Here is a 19410-nt window from a genome sequence, read left to right as displayed (position 1 = left end):
TCAGTATTAAAGACAGTACAATAATTTATTCAGTCAGAAGTGACAAGTTCACAAAAGAAGTAGTAATCTTCTCTGCCCTGTTTCCCTTGGTTGCACAGCTCATTGGATCACTAGAGAGTCAAAGATCCTTTGCTTCCCATTTCTAGTCCGTAAACAGCAGACACACAGGAACCATTTCAGCTGTCTTTCCAGGTAGGCTTGATAAATGGCAGGTTGCCAGGAATAACACTCATCGTGTTATCTGAAATAGTGCCATGAAAATGCTGAGAGCACTTTTGGACTTAGAAGTATGCAGTTTGGGCTGCTTTGCTAGGGTTACCATACGTCCGGGTTTTCCAGGACATTGAATCTTTTTTGAGCCTCCCTCCTCGGTCCAGGCGGATTTTTCAAATAACAGGAAATGTCTGGGGCTTTTGCAGAGCAGATGCTGCAGCTCAGAAAGAGCCCCGATTGGTCTGCTTCCCAGTTGGTCCCTCTCCTGCATTGGCAGCTGACTGACCCATTCCCCTGAAGCCACAGCTGCCAGATCCCACCTACCCAGACCCTGGTTCCCAGCCCTGGAGATGGGGTCCCACAGGGAGACACTGACAGCTGTTGCTGCGTCCGGGCCTTGTGCCAGCCACCCTGCCACAGTGACAGGGAGCGACCCTGCCCCCCACTTCCAGTGAGTACCTTTGCTGCAGGTACCCCTTCCCACTTCCCTGCGGGTCCAGCTCCTCTCCCCGCAGGGTCCTCTGTTTTGGAAACCTGAATTATGGTAACCCTGTGCAACTTTGTCGGCACCCTGCAACTTTGGATAAATGATGGGGGTTGTTTTGTTTGTTTTTAGAGTCAAGGCTTCATGAGAAACATGAATGCAATGAACCAGATGCTGGATCATCCATTTTAAGCATCATCTGCAGCTGTTTCCAAAAACTCTGTGAGCTGCAAAGCTGCCTGGTTCTGAACTGGGGTTCTCTGGAGATATCAAGATGGAATTCCACAGCCTTTATTACAGAAAGCCTTGTGTAGAAAGTGATCAGAGGCCACCGCTGTGCTCAAACAAGACAAAGAGTCTGAAGGGAGCCTGTGATTCAAATTCTTGCAAGGTATTTCCTCTGAAGGTGCAAGAAAAGCTCTTGATGCTTACACATCTGTTCTGGTGCCAGTTATTTGGCTCTGATGTCCAGCTTGTCATGGAAGAACCTGAGCAAGACATCAAAACTATGGGATTTGGGGGGTGGGGAGGCGGAGGAGAATCCTTGTCTTCTTCTGTCTGAGTATTTTAATGATGTGGCATCTAAAGAAGAGAGGTGTTGCAGTTTGCATGCTGGATCCTTCTTTTCACAGCTCAGAATTTCATTACTGTGCCATGGCCACTGCATGTGGGATGGCTGAAGGGTTTCAGAAAAAGAGAAGCGAGAGAAGATAAAATTAATATTAAAGTGGGAATATGCAGTCCAACCTCTGATACAAAGAGCCTCATTCCAAAACTAACATACCTTACTGCTGGGAAAAGGCTGACTCTCAAGCTCTATTAACTGCAAATGGTAGGGAGTCTGAGCTAGTGCTGTCTTTCCTGAGCTTACTCTTTCCATGCGTGGCCTTTCCATTTTCCCAACTGGGCTTTATCTTCCTCAGGGCTCTGTACCTGGGAGGCTTGTTGGCGTAGATGTGAGGTGCCACCAGAAAATGCAGAAAGGCTTTTGGTTTTTTTTTTAACTATAATCCAGTCACACTCCATTTTAAGGAGTAATGGCACTAATTGTAATTCTACACCAGGTTTTCAGATTTTAACCTACTTTCCACTGCACATAGTTTCCTGAAACACTCTCTACAGGAGTTACTCCACACAACTCAAGCACCTTTGCCAGATATGCTTTAATGTAGTTTTTAAATATGCTGCTGATGTTTCTAAAGCTAAGCAGTATTCCCATTGAAGCTTTTAAAACCATTGAATTATATTGCTAGGAAAAGCTTGTGAATATAGGGTTTTTTTAAAGTAAAACAGTAATTTTATATAAATGGTATAATGTCATATCCAGATTTGCATTTATACAAGACAGTATTTTTAGGTAAGTATTTGGCATCACATGCCAAAAGTGGATTCATCACATCCCTACTGAATTTCATGCAAAGAAATATTGATCTGGTAAAAGGTTGACTCATAGTTAGGCCTCACAAACAGTAGGAAAGAAAAGGAGAAACAAATCCTTAACCCCTAGTGATTTTTTTTTAAAAAATGCATGTCTGATCATTTTAAATTAAAAGAAAAAACTTTGTCTCATCAGTGCTAGAAGCAATGGGTCCAATCTGGGATATAGCCTACATATATCCATCAAAGAAATATGAACATTGGCAAGACATTTGGAGAAGTCACTCTAGCAGCCACAAGTGCAGGCAGTCAGTGTGAGCTGCTTAAGAAAAATGTGTAATTAGATACAAGATTTAGTTCATGCTAGGGACCTGGAATGAAGTGAAAGATCAGAATGCTATTGAAAGATGGATTCTGAGGGTGATGTAATGTTTGGATCCCAGAGGCAGAACTTGTTTTTAAAAAATACTTTTATCCTTTTTAAGGAAAAGGATGACTAAGAAGTGAAATCATGTCGGTCTGCCTCAGATAAGGCACATGAATAAATAGGGCTCACTCCTGCAAGGTGCTGAGCACTTGGATCTGCAGAAAACTACTTAAGCACATGCTTAACTCTAAATACATGAGCAGTCCCCTTAACTTCAGTGGGACTGCTAGTGTTTAAAGCCACAGTATTTGCCACCTATCCATAGTACCTACGTTAACAATATTGTTCAGTACGCTACGGTCTGGCCTTACATACAGTGTTATCTTGACAAATATCTTTGAGATTTAGTGATTTTACTTATATAATCGTGGCATTTAAACAAGAGCTTGGTCAGTAATACTGTTGAATGTGTAGAGCCCTGCATTGACATAAAATTTATATCTGTGGTTATAAATCAAATATCCGTGGAACTGCAGTGCTCTACTGGGAACTGCAGCGATGAAAGCAGCAGTGTGTCGGTCCACTGCTTGCAGGACCCAGCGCCCTGCGTGGGCAGATACTCTGGTGTGGTTGTACCACCACCAGCCCCGCCCATTGTGGCGGGCACCAGGCTCACCAGCAGCTGTCCCTGGTAGCGCTAGTGTGTGCAAACTGCTCTATTACAAGGTTGTACTGTGTTCGTAAAATCAGTAATTTTAACCACCACTTTTTAAAAGCATCTTTTATAAATCTTCTAGCAGCATGCATTGTTTAAAAAAGATTTTGTTTTTTTTGCTAGGGAATTAGTCTCACTGATAACAAAAACTGTATTTGTTAGGTAAATTATTCCTCTACAAGACTAATACTGGGGCTGCAAGTATTTTTAATTGAGTTCCATTTGGTCCTGTGGGGAAGACAGCTGTTTTATCTTACTAACAGACTCCATGCTTAACGACTTTCCTCACCAAGCCTGTTTTAGTTACACGTGTAACACTCTGTATAATATGACAGTGCAGATACAAATGAGGCCCTGATCCTATAATCTAATGCATATGGATGGGCCCTCATACCTGATCAGTGTCCCAGTTAAGTCAGTGGCTCTACAACAGTGCATATGGATCCTATTGCAAAGTGAGTGCCTAAATGGCAGAATATCTTCATGTACAGTAGTAGTTAACTGTTATAAAATCCCAATCCTTAAATCTCTACCCTTTGGAAACTACTTATGCTCTCAAAGTCTCTTATAATAACATGTTAAGTTGAATGCTGTCCTGTCAAACACTGTAAAAAAAAATGTTTTTTGTACAGAGAGTCTGTATTACATACATACACACACACAAACACAATAAAGAACATGATGAGTTACCTTTTGTAGGTGACAGTAAGACCAGAACTAAATAAACTTTCCTTGCAAGATCTACAGTCAATTTTTTGTGACCTTAAGTTTTACCTTTTTAAAAAACTTGATTACAAAATGGAATGCTAATTTATATTTAATAAAAATTGGTGGTAAAATCAGAAGCGAAATTCCAATTATATTCAAGATGCAGTTGTCATATCTTTATCATCATAGTGTTGCCTGTTTCAAGGAGGTTTTAATGTAGTCTGGTCTCAATGAGCAACTATGAAAGTGCCCTATAAAATCTAATATCAAGATAATTGGTGACAGTCCACTAGACTTGGTAAATGAATGCCACTAGAATTGTACAAACAGATGACTGGTTTGTAACTCCACCTTGCAATGAAAGAGTGGTTGGTTGGCTTTTGGTTTGGTGCAAGAGAGGACTGAGGTGTTAAGTGCTGTGGTGTTTGCTTTGTTTCCTTTGGTTTTTGGTTTGGTTTTAAAGTTTTTAGTAGAAAAGCTGATGTGAAGATGGGTGTATTTCTGTCTGAAGATAATAAAAACCTTAGACAAACCTCTAAGGTTGGAATGGACTTTCAAGGCTAAATTACCAGCATCAGAACCAGCATCTCAGTTACCTATTGAAAGTGATTATTGATTTTGTTCTCTTTGATCAACAGAAGAAGAGTATAAAGAACAAAAAGAAAACAACACGTACCCCAGCATGTCTTTAATACAAAATTCTTAATTTCAACAAGAAACCATATAGAAGTCTGCACCTTTTCCATGGAAAAAGCTTCTTAAAGGAAGGAAAGTTTGTGTGGCTTTCATAACTAGGTCTCGGGGAATGCTTTATTTTATTCATATTTTACCTTATCCCTGTTGGCTGCTTGTGAGATCTGATCGAAAATTCCATGAGCAGGTCACATACCAGAAGGAAACTTAAAACTCTACTTTTTGGTTTTGCTGGCCTGACTGACTTTCCTCATAAGGATCCTGTTTGTTCTTTTTTTAATGCAAGTAGGATCCTCTTGGATATAGAGTCATAAAACAGTGAGTACAGGTTCTTCCACAGTACAAGTTCTTCATGACTCTCCTCATTTACTCAGATTCTAAGAATTCAAACATTTTTTAACATATTGGATTCTTTACCAGTTCCAGCCATTGATCTACTGCCAGTGTTCACTTCTCCAGCTCTGCTAAAAAAGCCAACTGTTCTGAGGTTCTGCCATCAAGAATCTGTACCTTGGCATCCAAACTGTGTTGTGTGTTGTGCTCCAAAGCAATCAATTTAGTGGTCTAAGTACAGCACTGGGAGCCAGGAATTCCTACATTCCACTCTGCCCTCTCAGAAATTCTCTCTCTGGCCTTGGCCAAATTACTTAGAGAGGTTCATTTCCCTCCATAGCTACTGCAGAAAAGTAACCTACATCAGACATGTAGTGAGGATTAAATAATATTTTTAAAATGCTTGAAAGATATTGCACATGTGCCAAGCATTTACTGACATGGCTTCAGATTTCAGCTGCAGTTGAGAAGAATAACTTAAATCTTTAAGCTCTGTAATTTGAGTATTTCACTGATGGAGGTTGCCATCAGATCTTACCTCTTTTTAAAAAGGCATTTGCCTTTTTTCAGGGTAGTCATGTCTAAGTTTGTATGGGAGCTTTTTAGTCTATAAGACAGAGGTGGGCAAACTATGGCCTGCAGGCCACATCTGGCCCGCGGGACTGTCCTGCCTGACCCCCGAGCTCCTGGCCTGGGAGGCTAACCCCCAGCCCCTTCCCCGCAGCCTCAGCTCGCTCACTCCGGCGCAGTGCTCTGGGCGATGGGGCTGTGAGCTCCTGGGGCAGCGCAGCTGCTGAGCCTGGCCTGACCCGGTGCTCTGTGTTGTGTGGTGGCGGCGGTGGTGTGGCCTGGCTCCAGCTGGGCAGCGCAGCTGTAGTGCCGCCAGCAACCAGTGCTCCAGGCAGTGCGCAGGGGGGTTGGATAGAGGGCAGGGGTGTGGATAGGGGTCGGGGCGGTCAGAGGGGGAACAGGGGGTTGAATGGGGGCAGGAGTCCTAGGAGGGGGGTTGGATCGGGTGGCGGGGGGCAGGGGTTCTAGGAGCAGTTCAGGGGACAGGAAGAAGGGGTGGTTGGATGGGGCAGGAGTACCGGGGGGCCATCAGGAATGAGAGTAGGGGTTGGATAGGGTGGCAGGAGTCCAGGGGAAGTCAGGGGACAGGGAGTGGGGGTGTGCGTGGATGGTGCAGGGGTCCCAGAGGGGCTGTCAGGGAACAGGAGGGTTGGATGGGGCTGGAGTCCTTGGGAGAGAGGGGATAGATCAGAGGTGGGGGCCGGGCCACGACCCCCCTCCCCTAACCGGCCCTCCATACAATTTATGAAACCCGATGCAGCCCTCAGGCCAAAAAGTTTGCCCGCCCCTGCTATAAGGGACCATTAAATTCTCTAATTTGACTTCCTGTATAACTCAGGCCATATAACTTCACCATTACCTTGTATTGAGCCCAATAACTTGTGTTTGACAGCACTCACAAGCCTTAAAACTTCTGCAGTCCTTATTTAAGCAAAATCCCTAGGAGATAATGTGGGGTGATGATATGAACTCTATTCTCCTGTTCCCTACTAGATTTGGTTCTAGTTTCTTTTTGCAGTGCTTCTGCAACTTGAAGCAATCTCTTTGTGGGCTGTTCTTGGCTTAGTGCACAGAATTTTATGCATGTAAATCGTCCGCATAATGTACTGTGATCAAAATAAGTAATCAGAAATCCAAGTGTGTTTTCTTTTCCTGTTGGAGCAAAAGGGCCATATCAGTTTTCTGCACCAAACTTTCCCTGCTAGGTTTGATATTTGGGAAGTTGCACAGGGGCAGCAGGAGAGGGATTCTTTTCCCCCAATTTTATCTCAAAGTTGTCCTGCCACTTCTGGCCCTCTGACAGGGGGCAATGGCCAATGGATCTACGTAGGGATGGATCAGGCCCCTGCATACTGTAGCACAGGGAAACCCTTGTATAGCACAGCTCATGAGCATGTGGAGGAGTGTCCCAAACAAAGCAAAACAGTCCCGTTACCCTCATGGAAACGTCATGTAGCATTTTATAAACAGACAAACCTAATAATACTCTTAAGAAAAGACTAATAATCTAGAGCAGCCATTCTGCGGCGTGCAGGAGGCGCTGGGGAGGAGTTGATCAGAGGGGCCCGCGGACCCCCTGGAGTACCCTCATGGACCCCCATTTGAGAAATGCTGATCTATAGTGTTTAATAGTGAGATCCTTTCTGTGCGTTTTTTTTTAATGATTCTGCTAAGGATTATAATTCTCTATAATATTATGTAGAAAGGACCTGATTCTCTGAATTCTGTAGGCCTTCATTGTAAGGGTACGCATGCTAACTGAAATGCTACAGCATTGCTCAGTGAGCTGTATGTACTCTTCATTCATCAGAAGTCTAACACTGCTAGTGAGAGCTTCTGTGGTGATTGTGATAGAGGGGGGGATTTAAACCTGTTGCTTCCTTATATTTATACACATGTGTACCCATGAAAATTTGAGCTACAGTGAGCTAGTGAATGTATCTGAAAGTCCAGACTTCATCGCAGCAAATGCTTTGGGAAAGATGTAGCTTTTTAGAAATTAGTGGAACAAAATTGCACCAGATGAGGATCTTGCCCATATACCCCAATGGGCCAGTGTGCAGTAGTAAACCTCAGACCAGTAGGGTTTTGCAGGATCAAGCCTTTAGCTAGTAACAGAGCAAATAGAACTTCTGTCATTCAGGGTCAGGACAGGCAGTGAAGCGAAGTGGTGCCACCAGCCTTTCTCTCTGGAAAACCAAGGGTTGGGTCACAAAGGATGACCATGAGTTTGGTCTCATTGTAGCCCCTACTCGTGCACAACGTGAAACAACTGTTCTTTCTGGCAATCCGGGTTTCACATGCCTGGGCTTGGAATAGCAGGTTGTCGCCAATCAGGCCCTGGTGAGGAAGTTAGATATCGGGTTCTGCTTTTCGGGAGCAATAAAATTAACTTGCAAAAGGAGGAGGAAGAAACATGAAAATAAAAGATTAACAATACTGGCTCAGGCCTGTACAGGTAACTAGTTACAGCCACGTGGAGCATCTTGTTCTGTTCTATACCTCAGTTCTAGTCTAATCCTGAGCTTTTCCTAAGTGAAGACATGCCTATGGTGTTGGATTCAAAAATACCCTGAATAACAACATTGTTTCATTTAATATTAAATATGATGGGATATTCTGAATTAACTTGTGAATGTTTGCAAAACACTCTGAAACCTTGGGATGAAAGATAAGGTGCTATGAATGTTTAAAGTTCATTGTTAGTGAGTCACAACTATAGCTGTTCATTATTACCATTGTGAAATGTGACAGATCTCCACTGGGAACTAGGTTGAGATGACCAAGAATATTTTTATATGTGATTCAAACCAAATCTTGAACTTGGATCTCCAGCTGTAGAAAGCGAGTGTACTAAATTACAGCACTAATTCATTCCTTTTTGTACTATTGTTTTTTTTCTCTCATCAGGAGAGATTGCGGAAGAAGGAAGGGTAGACTTCTGTGGAGCTGGATTTTTTCCTCCTCTCTCTAGCACTTCCCCCTGTTCTTAAGTTAAATGGGAAAACACAGAGGTTGCAACATTTCTGTTGTAGGACTAAGTGTGGAAGGACATTAAGATATATATTAAACAACTGAAGAAATTCATGGTATGGAAGTGAAAATAAAAATAGCTCTTTATTTTACTTGAAGTAAAGTATGGAATAGGGGAGATATTTTATCTTTATACAAATGGTCCAGTTTTATTTAGTGAGGCACAAGGAAGTGCTGTACTGTAACCGTTACTGGGGGAAAAAATGTTCTGTACTATGCTGGTTCTTAGACTTCCGTAAAATATTTTTGGTCCAGATGTTAAACTGTTATATTTTTTTCAGAAGCCTTGTTAAGTTGCCAGAACATTAGATTTTTTTTTTTAAGGATTTTCCAAACCCCAGCTGATTATCACAACATACAGGAATCTAAACTGAGTTTTGGCTCAGAAGCATCTGACAGCTGCAAAAAATGTGTGAAGGCACAGGTTCACAGAACTATCATGCAATGTCCTTATAAGGTAAAACAGTAAGTAAGTGAATTCTCTCTTGCTGCCTGATGTCACACTGGGATTCACGTGAGCCATTGAGTAACGTGTACTGAATTTAATTAACTGTGTAAAACAGAAATATAGTTATGGTATGTTCTGTGGCCTAAATGGTAGTGATGCTTAGAAACAAAAACAGACATCAGTTCATGCTAACTAAAAACCTGAAAGCAAAAAATTACATTAGGAAGGTAAATTACTGATGAAAGAACAGATTAAGGACTATTTAGAAAAGCTGGACATGCTGAAGTCCATGGGGCCGGATCTAATGCATCCAAAGTAGCTGAGGGATTTGGCTGATGTGATTGCAGAGCCATTGGCCGTTATCTTTGAAAAATTGTGGCGATCGGGGGAGGTCTTGGATGATTGGAAAAAGGCTAATGTAGTGCCCACCTTTAGAAAAGGGAAGAAGGAGAATCTGGGGGACTACAGACTGGTCAGACGCACCTCAGACCCTGGAAAAATCATGGAGCAGGTCCACAAGGAATCCATTTTGAAGCACTTGGAGGAGAGGAAGGTGACCAGGAACAGTCAACATGGATTCACCAAGTCATGCCTGACCAACCTGATTGCCTTCTATGATGAGATAACTCGCTGTGTGGATGTGGGGAAAGTGGTGAACATGATGTACCTTGACTTTACCAAAGTTATTTATATGGTCTCCCACAGTATTCTTGCCAGCAAGTTAAAAAAGTGTGGATTGGATGAATGGACTATAAACTGGATAGAAAGCTGGCTAGATCGTTGAGTTCAACAGGTAGTGATCAATGGCTTGATGTCTAATTGGCAGCAGGTATCAAGCGGAGTACCCCAGGAGTTGGTCCTGGGGCCAGTTTTATTAAACATCTTCATTAATGATCTGGATGATGGGATGAATTGCACCCTCAGCAAGTTCGCAGATGACACTAAGCTGGGGGGAGAGGTAGATACACTGGAGGGTAGGGATAGGGTTCAGAGTGACCTAGACAAATTGGACGATTGAGACAAAAGAAATCTGATGAGGTTCAACAAGGACAAGTGCAGAGTCTTGCACTTAGGATGGAAGAATCCCATGCACTGCTACAGGCTGAGGACTGACTGGCTAAGTGGCAGTTCTGCAGAAAAGGACCTGGGGATTACAGTGGATGAGAAGCTGGATATGAGTCAGCAGTGTGCCCTTGTTGCCAAGAAGGCTAAAGGCATATTGGGCTGTATTAGTAGGAGCGTTGCCAGCAGATCAAGGGAATTGATTATTCCCCTATATTCGGCACTGGTGACATCACATCTGAAGTATTGCATCCAGTTTGGGACCCCTCTACAGAAAGGATGTGCACAAATTGGAGAGAGTCCAGCAGAGGGCAACGAAAATGACTAGGTATCTGGGCCACATGACTTATGAGGAGAGGTTGAGGGAACTGAGCTTACTTAGTCTGCAGAAGAGAAGCATGAGTGGGGATTTGATAGCAGCCTTCAGCTACCTGAAGGGAGGTTCCAAAGAGGATGGAGCTCTGCTGTTCTCAGTGGTGGCAGATGACAGAACAAGGAGCAATGGTCTCAATTGCAATGGGGGAGGTCTAGGTTGGATATTAGGAAAAACTATTTCACTAGGAGGGTGGTGAAGCACTGGAATGGGTTACCTAGGGAGGTGGTGGAATCTCCATCCTTAGAGGTTTTTTAAGGCCTGGCTTGACAAAGCCCTGGCTGGGATGATTTAGTTGGTGTTGGTCCTGCTTTGAGCAGGGGGTTGGACTAGATGACTTCCTGAGGTCTCTTCCAACCCTAATCTTCTATGATTCTAATCTTTAGAGTTTATCTTAATTTCAACAAAGGAGAGACAATTCAAAGTTAAGACTGAAATTCAGACCATCACATAGCGTCTTGTTTCTAGCTATTACAGCACATGGTTTTTGTTTATATCATGCAATATTCAGTGGAAACCGTAGTACCCTACCAGAGATCACGCATTACTGTTAGATTTAAAATAATCATAGAATATACTGGGACTTTTTTTGTCACTGTAGTACTGTAACGATACTACCTTTGGTGGGACACTTCTGAGAGATCAATTCAGGACAAATTGCTTAGAGCAGGGCAGTTACAGCCCAAGCCTGGGGTTTCTCCACTTTTAAGGCACACCAAACCAGTCAAACAGAGAGGACTTTGGTTTTACCCCACTGACTAACCATAAGTCACACAATCAATTCCCTTAGACACTCTAGTTTCCCAGTATCACCACCAGTGCCACTTGTTATGTAGACGAATGGTTATGAAAATCAATACCCCAGTAAAAGAAAAATCGTTCTCCTGATCCAAAGGACCAAGCCCCAGACCAGGTCAATGTCCAAGTTAGATCTTACCCACAAATCACGCTGTTGCCAATCCTTTAGAATCTAAAATCTAAAGATTTATTCATAAGAAAGAAATATATGTGAGAGGTAAAATTGGTTAAATGGAATCAAGTACATACAGTAATGGCAAAGTTCTTGGTTCAGGCTTGCAGCAGTGATGGAATAAACTGCAGATTCAAATCAAGTCTCTGGAGTACATCCCCAGCTGGGATGGGTCATTCAGTCCTTTGTTCAGAGCTTCAGTTTGTAGCAAGGTTCCTCCGGAAGTAAGAAGCAGGATTGAAGACGAGATGGAGGAGGTGCAGCAGCCTTTTATAGTCTCTTGCCATATGGCCTCTGCTTTCTTTTTTCCAAAGACAAGCTATCCAGCACATGGCATGGAAAAACCTTAGGGTATGGCTACACTGGTGAGTTGCAGTGCTGGAAAGCCTCCACCAGCGCTGCAATTAGTAAGTGGCCACACCTGCAGGGCACTTCCAGCGCTGCAACTCCCTGGCTGCAGCGCTGGCTGTACACCTCACTCAGCATGGGGAATAAGGATTCCAGTGCTGGTGCTGCAGCGCTGGTCATCAAGTGTGGCCACACACCAGCGCTGTGATTGGCCTCCAGGGTATAAGGATGTATCCCAGAATGCTTTTATAAATTACTCTCTTTGTTTTGTTATGAACGAGCTCCGTTGCCGCTGCTGCTTATCTAAAAAACAAACAGAGCTCCTGTTTGCTGTGATCATCTGTACCTGGCTGTAAACAATCAAATGAGAGGCAGGCAGGGAGCGAATGAAACAGCGGGGAGTCGTGTTGGCTGCAGGCTGTTTGCAATTAAGAGTTAAGACTAAGGGGTCGGAAACATGTTCTGATTTTTCAAGGCAGGAAGCTAAACACACAGTGTTGGCTCCAAAAATCCACTCTCTCTCTCCCCCCGCTCCCTGTCACACTAGACCCCACTCCACCCCCCTCTTTTGAAAAGCACGTTGCGGCCACTTGAACGCTGGGATAGCTGCCCATAATGCATCACTCCCAACAGCGCTGCAAATGCTGCAAATGTGGCCACACACCAGCGCTGGTAGCTGTGAGTGTGGCCACACACCAGCGCTGGCCCTGCACAGCTGGATGACCAGCGCTGCAAACTACCAGTGCTGCAAACCGTAAGTGTAGCCATACCCTTAGAGTTCTGTCCATAGGCATGTCCCTGTATGTCTTGCTGAGTCACAAGGTGTTATCTGCCTTCTCTGAATGGGTCAGTTGTATAGCTGATGGTCCTTAATGGGCCATCAAGCAGGCTAGGCAGTGCTGATGCCACATTGTCTGGGGTGTCACTCAGAAGCATAGCACATGTTTGAAATACAGACAGTATCAAGCCAATACTTATAAATTTAAATATAAAATGATACATGCATACAGATAGCATAATCATAACCAGCAAATCATAACCTTGTCATAGACACTTCACACGACAACCTTTGTACAATAATTGCTGCAGATATATAACAGTGGTTGCAACAATAATCGATACGGTCACAGTTTATGTCAATAACATCACACCTTACCAGAGATCACGCATTACTGCTAGATTTAAAATAATCATAGAATATAGTGGAATTTTTTTTGTCATTGTAGTTTCATTTTTCAAAGAAGCTTTTGCTCTCCGACTCAGTACAGTATGTTACAGTTCTTCCACTGACATTCCTTCAGTCCTTTGATCTAATCCTTATGGATATCAGTGGGGAAAATCTCCATTGGGATTAGATCAATTCCATCTCAGTAATAGTCTTTTGGGAAACTTCTCTACAAAAGCAGTAAATAGGTAAGCACCTCCTACCCATGGGCGCCAACTTATATGGGCTTTTGGAGCTAAAGCCCCAGGAATATTCATAATCAGGGGCTCTGCTCCACCAATATTTGGAGCTAGATTTTTCCCCCTCCCCGGAGCTTCCCTGCCTGAATGTAAAGAGAGTGCACAGCGCGTCTCTCTCTCCTTTGCTGCTGCTGCCGTAGCCTAAGGGCTGCAGCATTAGCATAAGGGGAATGCTAACTACTGCTGAAGCACTCAGGAGGGGGAGGGGAGTGGAGGGGGCCTCCCCTCTCCTGCCCCTACCTGGAGGAGACACAAACGGGCCAGGAGACAGACAGACATTCACCTTAGCAGCTGCTGGGGCTTCCGTGAGTGTTTGACCCTATGATTTTTTATTATGTTTGAGTGTTTGACCCTATGATTTCCCCCCCAGTCCCAGCCCCTACTCCTACCCCCAGTGAGGCACAGCAGGCTGCACAGGGGAGGCAGGAAGCCACATGTGAAGGCAATGCCCCCTCCCCCAGCACCCACCAACCCACCCGCCACAGGAGGGATGGGAGAGGTAGGCTTCCTGGACCTGAGCAGCTGGAGCTTGGGTGAATTTTATGACACCCTGCTCCCCCACCCCATAGCCAGCCACCACCCTGCCTACCCCACTTCTGCCCCATGCTGGGCAAGGGGCAGCCCCATCCACAGTGTAGTTATGGTGAGGGGCAGCAACATGGAAGGCCACCTGTGCCCCCCCTCCAGTACCCATCATAGGGGAGGGGAGTGAGCTTTCTGGACCTGAGAGGGGCTCTAGGAGCATGTGCAGAGTGTGTGTGCCGTGGGGGGCAGGAGGGGTCCCTCCCCTGGAGCTTGCTGCTGCCAGTGGTGGTGATGGGGAGTCCTCTCTGGCCCTAGCCCTGGGGCAGCCTGTCTGCACCCCAAGTTCCTCATCCTCAGCCCTGCCTCACCCCAAAGCCTGCACCCCCAGCACCGAGCACACTCCTGCACTGTGAACCCCTCATCCCCAGCCCCACCCCAGAACCCTCACCTGAGGGGAAAAACATGCAACTTAAATTTGGTGGTCAGTTTGGAGTATCATTGTATTTAGCACAATATTTGATTATTTTACACCCTTCAAAGTATGTAACTGGTCGTATACAGGTGTTTTCTCTGAATACTGTCTGTGTGCCTCAGTTTCCCCAATGCATTTCTTAAGGCTCTAGATGGTGGGATAAGGGTGTGTGATTGTTGTAAAGCCCTAGAGGGCCAGTGTGATGCTGTCTGCACAGAGAATGGCCGACACCCTGTCTCCAGGCAACTGATGGCCTGGGCTACTCTCCTGCAAGGTGCCAACTGAAGGTGTTGGAGAACAAAGAGATCAGGTGGCCTCCTAATGCTTGGAAAAGAGACAAAGGCCAGAGGAGGGAGTGTCAGTGCCTGTGCAGACTTCCGGGAAGCGCATGGTGTGGAAGGGGATGCTGGGATGCTTTGGAACAACTCCATACAAAGCCAGTCAGGACTCTGGGGGAGCCTCCTCTCTGAGCATACTGTCTCCAGGGCAAGAAGCTTACACCTTCCTGGGTCTGACCTCGGAGCATTCAGCATGCCCTTCCACATCATGCACTTTCCGCAGCGAGTCTGCCCAGGCAGGTCCTGGGGCAACCAGAGGTCCCTGCACCCCAACTCCGCAGTCAGATGTGACTCTCAGCCAGACAGTAAAACAGAAGGTTTATTAGATGACAGGGATACAGTCTAAAACAGAGCTTGTAAGTTCAGAAAACAGGACCCCTCAATCAGGTCCATCTTGGGGGGTGGGGAGCCCAGACCCAAGTTCTGGGCCTCTCCCGATTTCCCCAGCCAGCTCCAAACTGACACTCCCTCATCTGGCCTTTGTGTCTCTTCCGGACAAGGAGGCCACCTGATCTCTTTGTCCCCAACACCGTCAGTTGGCACTTTGCAGGGGAAACTGAGGCACCCACACAGTATTCAGAGAAAACATTAAGAACATTCCCACTTTGTCACAACAGGTGCAACAAAATTTAATACCGTATATTAGGTATTAATAGGCAAGTGCTGCTTCTGACTTTCCACTTTTAATTGACCCTTGTAATCTTGTGGTGCTGACGCATTGTAGCTTCATTTTATATCAGCTTACAGGGTAAGAGCGGGGGGGGACCACCATTTTGGGCCCCACCAAAAATTATACGAACCTGCCGCCTATGCCCTACCCACCATTTTTTCCTCTTTCTTGCTTATTTTCTGGTTTTTGTTTGTTTTTGTTTTGTTTTTACACAAAGCATAAAACTTATTGTAGCTGTGGCTCCCTGCATTTCTTTGATTTGCTGAGCTTTCTTCCCAGCCTTGTTCATTTTGCTGCTGTCGTCCTGCACAAGCAGAAGCTTGTGGCTATTCTACCATTAAAGAAAGCATGGGGCACAATGTGTTAAAATTCCTTTTGCCAACCAGAGCCCTCTTCTTAGGTAGAGGCAAAATATGCCAACCAAGTGGAATGCTTCACTCCCTTGGCACAATGAAATCCAGTGTTATAGCCAAGCTTATCTGCTCTATTACCTAGAATAAAGCTGCTCCCAACCTTCCCAGTAAGCCTTTCCTTGTGGAATGTGGGTGATCCCAGAATTGCAAATGTTTGCAGCAATGCTAGGCTTGCAGAATACTTTTTAGATATGATCAGATGCTGATATGCTATAGCTTATGTCTAATACTAATGACTTTATCCCAGTTAGTAATAAGAGCTATTTCGTTCTTTCCAGGGGCTGGAGTAGGGGTGAAAACATTATTTATCATTTGTTTAAGCACATTGACATAGTTTACAAAAATAAACTAACAAAGTGAGAATTAAAAAGGGTACCCCAGCAAGCGGGAGTGATCTAATAAACGAAATAATGTTTTTGACAACAGAGTTAGTATGCCTGGGCATGAACATAGTATTCCAGCATGGATTCTGTTACATGCTGCAGTACTTGGCAATGCAACGGCAGATAAGGAAGCCAAAAAAAAAAAAAAGCTTTTAAAAATTAAGTTGATATAAAAATTCCTTTGAGTAAGCAGGAATTTAAAAGTTTAATTTAAAAAGAGATGGTAAGAAATGTGGACCAAGGAGAAAAAAGAAAAAATTCTATGAAGTATGCTGCAAAATAGAGGTTAATGTGATACTGATTCTGTCATAACCTTGGAGTAAGACTTCTTATTTAGAATGTTAACTGGCCACTTGGGTTTGAGGAATAATTAATATTTATTGAATAGACACAAAGATGGGTTATGTAATACATGTCAGGTTAAAGAAACAATTGATCATGTGCTGTGGGGATGCAAGGAGTGTTTCCAGGGGAAAATGCTCTCGATGAAGAGCTTAGATGCTTTTAAAGTGACCAGCTGCACAATGAAGGGTTTGATGAGAATATCAGGGAAAGTGGGGTAGCATTAAAAAAAAAAAAAAACCAAAAAAAAAAAAAAAACCCTCTACTGTGTATTGTTAAGAATATAGAGCAGGGTAAGAGAGTAGTAGCATAAATATACGTGGAATGTAGTAGATGGTGGTTATAGACTCGGTAGATGAGTTGGCTTCATCATAAAACAAGGAGAAGAACAGAAGGAGACACTAGAAGGAAAGGGCTGCCTGCTGAACTCCCGAGCCTGGGGACTAATTGGAAGTAGGACCAGCTGAAGGAGAAGCTGATTGAAAGCCCCATCTAGCCTGAGCTGATGAGTGCAGCCCAACAAGGGGAGCTGTGGGCTTCCTATGCCAAGGATAGAGAAGTCTGACAGAAACTCCTGTCCCCCAGGAGAAGGGCTGGAAGATTCCCAAACTTGAGGGGAGAATGTGGGCCAGGAAAGCCAGGACTAAACCCCCCACACTCCTAAGGGGGAGGGCTGTTAAGACCTCCACACTTAAAAGAGAAGTCTTTTGAGGAACCTACATGAACTAAAACTAGAGCACAGAAGAAGGGGAATATTGGCCAAAGTCTCTGGAGGTGAGTGATTTATTTCTGAACCCCAATAGAGGGTGCTGAGGGAAGTGTGCCATCAGGGTCTCACTTAGCCAGGAGCAGGTAGGCACTATCCAATGAGAAAGAAGGGCTAAGATGTAGGGGAGGAGAAGAATCTCTGTAAGTTCAGCTGAGTGAAATGTTTCTGAACTTAGACTTTTAAACCCAAAGTTTGCAGTGGAGACCCTGAGAAAACCTTTGCTGTAATTTCATTAAAATGAGGCTGTAACACTGGGAGGCATTATAGAAAATTCTTGAAAATAGATCTTTTTACTGACTGTCCATGTATTTTATTTTGGTCTCCAGTTGGCCAGAGGAAAAAGCCCTAATTCTGATTGATTGATTTCTGTAGCAAAAGGGGAAAGGCTAGTGATTTACCTTCAATCATTTTGTTCTCTCCTGTATTGGATTAGTCCCTACAGTGTTTTCCTGTTTGTTTATTTTCTGTGATTCACTAATGTTTTATTCTGGTCTCTCTGCATGTGGTATATCCACACAGAATGAATAGACCACAAAGGAAGTCATCTTAAGGTCAAAATTTGCAGCTCCTAGTGAAATCGGTCATGTATGTGAAAGCAGAAATTTGTTCACAGAATACAGATTTATTATTGCTACTTTATAGATGCTCCAGTCAGGATGTGGGCCCTGTTGTTTTGGGTACCATATAAACGCTCAAGAGTGATCACTGTACTTTTCTCTTTTTTGCGTCACTTACTGTTATTTTAGTTTAGTTGGTAGATTAGAGAGACTTGTAAAGATTTAAGATGTGCAAGAGGAGATTAGAACCCGGTGTAACTCCATAGTGTACTTACAATTAATCATATTGTTGTAAATGAGAGGAGACTTGGTCCCATTCCTTTTATTTAAATTAGATAGTCTTTAGGTAACTGTCCAGTCAGTATCACTGGTGATAATTAAGGACTGTAGTGGAGGTAGTTTGTGTTTTTGAAAGACCTCCTTTTACATTTCAAACCAGAACAAAGGTGTTTGTCCCTAGTTTCATAGACTCTGATAGGCTTTTGCTATTTTCTTTTAGAAGTATCATTATTCTGTGTGAAAATAACCACAAAGTATATCAATTCTCAAAAAATCAAGATGTTACAGTTCAATTGTATTTCCAGACTCTACTGAGTTGTTGGAATGTGCATGGAGTTTAACTTTCCTCTATGATATAATAGTTTAAAAGAGATCAGGGTACATTTTACCATAGTGTCTAGCAATGTGAGTTTATTCAGACCTTTTGGCAGACAGTTCTGCACACTCTAGCTAAAACCGTGAATCATCCATTGTTGGCTGATTCCACTCTAGTTGCTAAGAGATCTGTCAAGTGCATACTGAGGTTTAATTCTACATTTGCTCTAAGAAGGGCTAATGTATTAAATTGGAAGATGTCACATCCTTCCTAAACAACTAATTAAGGCACTGCTGTGAGTCTGTCTGGGGAAGGGAGGGGCCTGTAAGCAGCTGGAAAACTTAACTCTGGTTAAGGCTGGATTCCTCCCTCTGTCTGGGAACACTGGACTTAATTTAAAGTTGGATTTTCACAACTGGATGCATAGCAGAAAGGGGAGGAGGAAGGAGACATAAAATCTTACTTCGTGAAATGACTTGTTTTGCAGTGTCCTGACATAAACCCGCTTAAAATGATGTAGGGCTACTTCGAGAAATGCAATTTTAGTAATGGAAAGACAATACATAATTCAGATTCAGTGTGGCTTTATTTAATATTGTTCCAGTTTAATGTTCTCATTTTCTAAACACATCAGTAGAAGCAGCAGGTCAGTTTCTTGTGGTGCCACTTAGTATACACAATAATTTATCTTTTAACCACAAGGGTGTCTAAAGTAGCTATAAGCATTAATCAGATATGTCTGCTGCTACCCACTAACAGAAAATAATTATCCATTCTCTAATCCTACGAACAGTAGATGCAGCACAACTTCAGCGTCTTTTCATGTGTGCAGGGACTTTGGTGAAATCCTCTTTAAAAAGTGTTTTAACTGTTTCTAAAAATGTGCTGCTTTGGCTTATCAGTATTGTGCAGTCTGGAAAAGGGTCACCAGAGTGTCCCGTTAGGCTCATTATCTCCTTTCCTCCCTTAGGCTCAGTGAGGAAGAAAAACGCAGCCTCTCTTTAGTAAGTTATTGGGCTTAATCCTCCTCCCGTTGACCAATTCCAAAACCTACATAGGCTCAGGAAAGAGTGGATTGGGCCCATTGTTGTTTACGGTACAAGAGCTATATTAGCTGACTCAATACATAAATGGAGTATAAGGCCAGAAGGGACCATTGTGAATGTCTAGTCTGACCTCCTGCATAAC

General features: G+C 43.6%; 1 protein-coding gene across 3 annotated transcripts in view; it reads left to right on the top strand.

The window, feature by feature from the left end:
- The window catches only part of DDAH1 (dimethylarginine dimethylaminohydrolase 1), a 92100-nt gene that overhangs the window by 20462 nt on the left and 52228 nt on the right, over positions 1-19410 (top strand). The window contains exon 1 of one of the 3 annotated variants that reach the window (XM_045027396.1): positions 16903-17075. The exons of the other annotated variants lie outside the window; for them this stretch is intronic. The gene's annotated coding sequence lies outside the window, so the exon portion shown is untranslated. Of the gene's footprint in view, positions 1-16902; positions 17076-19410 lie in introns of those variants that run through there. 3 annotated transcript variants of the gene reach the window in all.

The sequence above is a fragment of the Mauremys mutica genome, chromosome 8 (genome assembly GCF_020497125.1).
Source record: "Mauremys mutica isolate MM-2020 ecotype Southern chromosome 8, ASM2049712v1, whole genome shotgun sequence".
Taxonomy (NCBI): Eukaryota; Metazoa; Chordata; order Testudines; family Geoemydidae; genus Mauremys; species Mauremys mutica.
The sequence above is the reverse complement of the archived record's forward strand: the minus strand, read 5'-3'. Positions and strand labels throughout refer to the sequence as shown.